Source organism: Osmerus mordax, chromosome 22, assembly GCF_038355195.1.
Source record: "Osmerus mordax isolate fOsmMor3 chromosome 22, fOsmMor3.pri, whole genome shotgun sequence".
Lineage (NCBI taxonomy): Eukaryota > Metazoa > Chordata > Actinopteri > Osmeriformes > Osmeridae > Osmerus > Osmerus mordax.
The window spans coordinates 390,001-397,500 of NC_090071.1; the positions used below are offsets into that span (position 1 = coordinate 390,001).

A 7,500-nucleotide genomic window follows, 5' to 3' on the forward strand; every position below is an offset into this window, starting at 1 on the left:
AAATTAACTACAAAAACAGTTCTTCCCCCCATCAAATCAGCGACTTAAGGAGGATTTCGCTCTTCACCATTGCTATGCATAATGACAGTTGCCGCCAAGAGGTCCAATCGAAATGTAGTCTATGGGAGCTCAAGGGGCACATTCAAAGATAAACTAGCAACCACACATTTTTCGTCATCAGCCAACTTCGTCTGTCGGGTAAATAAATGTGCAAAATGTGATCTATTCAAGTTAGCCGTCCAATCACGCCTCCTTAACATGAAAAAGGAAGAACATATCATGGCTGGTTTGTTTTGAGACATGTCAACGTTTCCCTGTAACAGTGCTACAAGAACTTTACAGCCAAGTGAACAGCAGCAGCTAGCTGTCCAGGTAGCTAACCAGCTAGCCATGCAGGCTGCAGCCTATCTGAATGAACTCCCGCGCGACTTAGCCAGAGCGGCTAGTTACAAACCACGTTTTCAAGTACAAGTAGCAACAATACAGTCAGCCTGCAGTTGCCGATGGTGAACATAGTAGCGACCTACATACGAAACGTCAAAACTAAAATCAAGCTAGTTTACCCCAAAATGCATGAATAGATCATGTTAGTGCTGTTAGAAGTAGCTAGGGATAACGCTACTAACGTTAGATAGCAGCTAGCTGCCTAGCTACACACGCAACTTCTGACTGGCAAGTGGAGTTAGCTAGTCAAGACTCTTGGCTGAACTGAATCTAGTATATCCTTACATTGCTACGGTTATTTAGCAGAACATATGCATACATGACTACCTTACTAGCTTGCGTCTGTTACTGTTGACACATGTGGGATGAATGAAACCAACAACAAGCTAGCTAGCCAGTTTGCTTGCTAAGTTTAAAATGTGCACGCGTGGGCCTGGCTAGACAGTTAGCTGTGTTGCAATCGTTTTGTAGGCGCCAAGCTAGCTGTCTTCCAGCTGCCCCGTTGTGAGTAAAGTTGCCAGGTTGGTGGCATGTACTGTAGCAGTAAGACAAGTGAATGTTAAATAAAGTTGATAGTAGTTAGCTTAATCTGACAGTCTACATACAGTTAGTAGCTAGCTACCTAGGCAGCTACCAACGGTCAGCAACGTTGCTCTTTTAGCGAGTTCCAGGTGCAAGATATTGGAGCTAGTCAACTCAGTGTAGTTTAGCTACCCGAGCTAGCTACGTACCAGTCTGTTGACAGCCGTACTACTGGTTGGTATTCGATCTCAGATCTTCATGTGTGTTGCGATGCCTCCTCTCTGTCACAACGTGATCCTAATTCAGCGTCAAACATTTGGTCCTTCCGGTCAGATTCTAAACGGACAAGCCAGAGGCATTTTTCTCAGCTCTGGGACAAGGCTTGTTGAAGATCCGCCTCATCTAGCCAATCAGAGCCGAGGTCTTTCGTAATTTTGTAGTCCAAAATGACCCGCGAGTAGTTATCTAATATACAATTATGTAATTATAATTTTTTACATTGAGAAAATTATTTGTCTTGAACATGTACCTTCACATTTTCAAATTCACAGATATAAAACACGAATAATAACCTGTCTGCAGAACCACGTGATCCTGACCAGTCTCCCACTCAGAGACCGCTCCTGCAATATCTTTCCTCCACCACCAGGGGTCAGAGCTGTTCTTTCAACCATCTGTCACCGCGCCTGCTGATTAACACATCCAATTAGGTTTTGTTCTGACAATTGTTGCACATTGTTTATTGTGCCTAAGTATCAATGCAATTATGAAACATGCAACTAGATTATGTATTTTTGAAATTCTGAATATTTAATCCATTCCATGCATGTTTAAGATCGCTGGTCTTTCACAGCAGAAGTCATACAGGTCTCCTTCCCTCCCTCCCAGTGTGGGTGGTGTCTGCAGACAGGAGAGAGAGAGAGAGAGAGAGAGAGAGAGGTGGTGTCTGCAGACAGGAGAGAGAGAGAGAGAGACCCATACATACACCTACAGATACCTCCCTCTGCCCCCCAGCGGCAGGTTTGGTTTGTTTCTGTGTCTCCCTGGGGTGGGTGTGGCCATGGCCTCCAGTCCCAATTACCCACACACTCTGCCTCAGTCTCCACACACACTGCCTCAGTCTCCACACACTCTGCCTCAGTCTCCACACACACTGCCTCAGTCTCCACACACACTGCCTCAGTCCCCACACACTCTGCCTCAGTCTCCACACACACTGCCTCAGTCTCCACACACTCTGCCTCAGTCTCCACACACACTGCCTCAGTCTCTGTGTGTGGAGACTCCCTCCCACACACTCCCTCCCTAACCCTCCCTAACCCTCCCTAACCCTAACCCTCCCTAACCCTCCCTAACCCTAACCCTCCCTAACCCTCCCTAACCCTCCCAACCTTCACCTCAGCTGAAGAGTGAACGCATGAAAACACACAGAGACTCTGAGAGCACAGCACGGCCCACACACAGAGACTCTGAGAGCACAGCACGGCCCACACACAGAGACTCTGAGAGCACAGCACGGCCCACAGAAGCACAGGGCTGTGGGTGTCGTCCTGAATGACAAGCCCCTCACCTAGCTCTCAGTTCCTTCATCTCCCTCACCCTCTTCCAGAGGGATGTGCCATCACCCGCCCCTGCCTCCTTTGTGTTGCCCACCGTGCTTCTCTGTGGAAATGGAATCAAAAGAAATAAAGTGCAGAAGGGGGGAGGGGGCTTTGTCTTGGGGAGTGGTGAGTGGGGGGGGGGCGGGGCTTTGTCTTGGGGTTAGGGTACCATTTGACGTTCGGGAAAGAGGAGGGCAGGCTTGGCAGAGTGCCTGACCATGCTGCAGACTAACACTGCTGGAGCACATACACACATGAGACCCACCCTTTAGCTCTCTCTATCTCTCCCTCTCCCTCTCCCTCTCCCTCTCTCTCTCTCTCTCTCTCTCTCTCTCTCTCTCTCTCTCTCTCTCTCTCTCTCTCTTCTCTCTCTCTCTCTCTCTCTCCCTCTCTCTCTCTCTCTCTCTCCCTCCCTCTCTCTCCCCCACACTGTAGGGACAAAATAACAAACCACCTGAGATGCTTTATCTCTCCATCCAGCCAATAGGAGGCCTTCATCTCTCTCTCTCCATCCAGCCAATAGGAGGCCTAGTGTCTCCTAAATGGAAAACTATCGCTCTGATTATTAGTTTCATTGTTCGGATCTGAATGCGCTCAAGTCAGGTAAAAGCAATCTTATCGTAGCTGTTCAGGTCTGTAAACTAACATTGGAGTTATTACGTGTTCCTTCCATCCAGCATCTGGCTGTCTGAGGATCCCTGCTGTGAGGCCAGCGTGCGGCGTGCTGAGGGCCGTAGATCTGCTGCTGACGCTGGGGAGGAAGAGGCATGTCTCCCCTCCCAGAGGAGCCGTCCATCAGGAAGAGACAACATTCCAACGTGTCAGTGCAGCGTGAGCCTGCTTCCTGTCCCTCTGAACAAACATGGGAGAGGAGGAGGGGGAGGAGGGGAGAGGAGGAGAGGGGAGGAGGGGAGAGGGGAGAGGAAGTCAGGTGTGAAAACGATCTGTTAATTGTGGGTACAATAATTGCAGGTGTGGGGAGAGATCCCTGGAGGAGAGAGATCCCTGGAGGAGGGAGATCCCTGGAGGAGGGAGATCCCTGGAGGAGAGAGATCACTGGAGGAGAGAGATCCCTGGAGGAGGGAGATCCCTGGAGGAGAGAGATCCCTGGAGGAGGGAGATCCCTGGAGGAGAGAGATCACTGGAGGAGGGAGATCCATGGAGGAGAGAGATCCCTGGAGGAGGGAGATCCCTGGAGGAGAGAGATCCCTGGAGGAGAGAGATCACTGGAGGAGGGAGATCCCTGGAGGAGAGAGATCCCTGGAGGAGGGAGATCCCTGGAGGAGAGAGATCACTGGAGGAGAGAGATCCCTGGAGGAGGGAGATCCCTGGAGGAGGGAGATCCCTGGAGGAGAGAGATCACTGGAGGAGGGAGATCCCTGGAGGAAAGAGATCCTTGGAGGAGGGAGATCCCTGGAGGAGAGAGATTCCCTGGAGGAGGGAGGGTGAGGCTGGGTAACCCATTCCAGACCATGTACAACAACATTGCTTCAGGCTCCAGTGGTCAGCTGTCTAACCTCCCCAGGTGATCCATCATCATCACACGTGTAGCGGAATGAGGGTCTGCACATGTAAACACACACACACACACACAAGTGTGCAAACACACCTGTTTTTTGCATTACCTACAGTTCCATGCTACATCAGGGTTTTGTACGTTACAGTTACACTGTGACAATCCATTCTGGACATCGCTGACATCATTCAGAGTCAGGTTCAAATTCTACAGGATCGACCGTCTCAGAGCTGTCAAAACCCAACAGCTGCAGCATCTAGTTTCAAGTTTATTTTCCATTTGTCACAAAGACAGGTACTGTACTCTATTGTACACTTCTCTGCTTTAATCTACTGTCTGTTTAGGGTTAGTTTTTTTGTTGTTGGGTGAATACAAGTTATTACAAAAAGGTTTCGAAAGGTACAAAAAAGTTTTTTGAAAAAAAGGTTTGAAAAAAAGATTTCGAGAAAATCGTTCAGAAGGAAATATGTTTTGGTGTTAAGTGTGAAAAAAAAGTTCCAAACATTTTGGGAATGGTTGACAGTTGGCATCAAGGATGAGAACTTGATGAGGACTGTACTATATTCTACTGTACTCTGCTCTGCTTTAAACTACTTGGAGAAGGAGAGAGAGAGGAGAGAAGGAGAGAAGGAGAAAAAGAGAGAGAGAGAAGGACAGAGAGAAGGAGAGGAGGAGAGAAGGAGAGGAGGAGAGAGAGAAGGAGAGAAGGAGAGGAGGAGAGGAGGAGAGGAGGAGAGAGAGAAGGAGAGAAGGAGAGAAGGAGAGGAGGAGAGGAGGAGAGAGAGAGAAGGAGAGAAGGAGAGAAGGAGAGGAGGAGAGGAGGAGAGAGAGAGAAGGAGAGAAGGAGAGGAGGAGAGGAGGAGAGAGAGAGAGAAGGAGAGGAGGAGAGAAGGAGAGAGAGAGAGAGAGAGAAGGAGAGGAGGAGAGGAGGAGAGAGAGAGAGAAGGAGAGGAGGAGAGGAGGAGAGGAGGAGAGAGAGAGAGAGAGAGAGAAGGAGAGGAGGAGAGGAGGAGAGAGAGAGAGAAGGAGAGGAGGAGAGGAGGAGAGGAGGAGAGAGAGAGAGAAGGAGAGGAGGAGAGGAGGAGAGGAGGAGAGGAGGAGAGAGAGATCCGCTCCGTCCTCCCAGGGAGCCTGCTGCCTCTGGAATGTGTTTGTGACCACAGAAGAATGCAACACACAGAGCTGCTGCAGCTTGAGCTCACAAACAATGGTGGTTAGCCTCTTGCTCTTGTCTCTGGTGCTGCTCTGGTGCTGCTCTGTCTCTGGTGCTGCTCTGTCTCTGCTGCAGCTCTGGTGCAGCTCTGTCTCTGGTGCAGCTCTGTCTCTGGTGCTGCTCTGGTGCTGCTCTGGTGCAGCTCTGTCTCTGGTGCAGCTCTGGTGCAGCTCTGTCTCTGGTGCAGCTCTGGTGCTGCTCTGGTGCTGCTCTGTCTCTGGTGCAGCTCTGGTGCTGCTCTGTCTCTGGTGCAGCTCTGGTGCTGCTCTGGTGCAGCTCTGTCTCTGGTGCAGCTCTGGTGCTGCTCTGTCTCTGGTGCAGCTCTGGTGCTGCTCTGGTGCAGCTCTGTCTCTGGTACAGCTCTGGTGCAGCTCTGGTGCTGCTCTGGTGCAGCTCTGTCTCTGGTGCAGCTCTGGTGCAGCTCTGTCTCTGGTGCTGCTCTGGTGCTGCTCTGGTGCAGCTCTGTCTCTGGTACAGCTCTGGTGCAGCTCTGGTGCTGCTCTGTCTCTGGTGCAGCTCTGGTGCTGCTCTGGTGCAGCTCTGTCTCTGGTGCAGCTCTGTTGCAGCTCTGTCTCTGGTGCAGCTCTGGTGCAGCTCTGTCTCTGGTGCAGCTCTGTCTCTGGTGCAGCTCTGGTGCTGCTCTGGTGCAGCTCTGTCTCTGGTGCAGCTCTGGTACTCACCATTCCTGGTCAGGAATGCAATGTTGAAGAGACGCCTGCTGAGGCACCCCACTGGCACTGCTGAAGGGAAAGAGAGGGGGGCGGGAGAGGGAGAGGGGGAGGAGGAGGGGAGGGAGGGAGGGAGAGGGGTGAGGAGAGAGGGGGGGCGGGAGAGGGAGAGGGGGAGGAGGAGGAGAGGGGTGAGGACAGAGGGGAGAGAAGAGACAGAGCAAGAGACAAGGGGAAGGAGAGGGAAGGAGAGAGAGAGTGGAATGAAAGCAAACTGTAACTTCTCTGTGTGACTGGGGACATGGCCAAGACCAGACACTTAAGCAATGCTGCACTTTTCTCTTTTAGTAATGCTGTCATGGTTACTGCTGGCTCAGCAGTCTCTGTTCAGACAGGCAGACAAGAATACAGACAGGCAGACAGGCAGACAGACAGACCGTGTTAACACAACAGAAGTAATCTTGAATGTCTTCAGGGTTCTCTGGGCTCATCCAACTTGGCCTGTTTCCTGAGATTCCACGCATAGCAAGATTATTACGTTTGTTTGTTTTCCAGAGCAAGCGTGCGTTGATGTGCAAAGTGTTTTTCAGAGTTTTCACTTTTCCTCAAGTCCACAATGGGCTTGTTTCTTGGTCCAGTGTCACATACCAAATCTGTGTCAGAAAAGTAATGTGTGTTGAAAGTGTTTGTGAATGTCTAAAAACGTTCTTGTGTGTGTGTGTGACTGTGTGTGTGTGTGTATGTGTACGTGTGTGTGTTGAGTAGGCTGTGAATCCATTAGAGAATGGACCCAGGGCTTTGACAGCTAGCTAATAAACAGCCTGTCACCAGCTGCTTCTGAAGTCATGTGGATCTTCTCCTCAGCCAACAACCTCCCCTCCCCTCCAGCTTGTGTATTTACAAGTAGCAGAGTGTTGCTGAGAGAGCATTACTGTGACAGTCCAGTCAGAGGGAGAGAGGGTAAGAGAGAGAGAGAGGGAGGTAGACAGAGCAAGAGAAGGAGAAAGAGGGAGAAGGGGAAAACAAGACAGGGAGAAGGAGGGAGGAGAGAGAGGGGGAGAGGAGAGAGAGGAAGGAGAGAGAGGGGGAGAGGAGAGAGAGGGAGGAGAGAGGGAGGAGAGAGAGAAGGAGGAGAGAGAGGGGGAGAGGAGAGAGGAGAGAGTGGGGGAGAGAGGGGGGAGGAGAGAGAGAGAGGGAGGAGAGAGAGGGAGGAGAGAGAGAGAGAGGGAGAGACGGGGGAGAGAAGAGAGAAAGAGAAAGAGAGAGGGAGGAGAGAGAGGGAGGAGAGAGAGGGAGAAGAGAGAGGGAGAAGAGAGAGAGGGAGAGGACGCCCAGTAGTATTATCCTCAGCTCCTACGATAGTGTCCAGCTGCCTTTAGAGGACATTCCTCGTTACCTTGTGAGAACCCGTCTGAAGATCCTCCTCCTGCTGCAGGCCTGACAGACACCTCCCTCGGAAGACAGTAAGTTCTGAAGTGATCCTTGTCTCTGTGCTTGACTGGTTTGGTGTGTGTCTCTCTGGAAGGGAGGATGATG

General features: G+C 51.0%; 1 protein-coding gene across 1 annotated transcript in view; it reads right to left on the bottom strand.

The window, feature by feature from the left end:
• ahctf1 (AT hook containing transcription factor 1) overlaps positions 1 to 1,328 on the bottom strand; it is an 18,875-nt gene extending 17,547 nt beyond the window's left edge. The window contains 1 exon segment of the mRNA XM_067260925.1: positions 1,176 to 1,328. The gene's annotated coding sequence lies outside the window, so the exon portion shown is untranslated.
• Between the last annotated feature and the right edge of the window lie 6,172 nt (positions 1,329 to 7,500).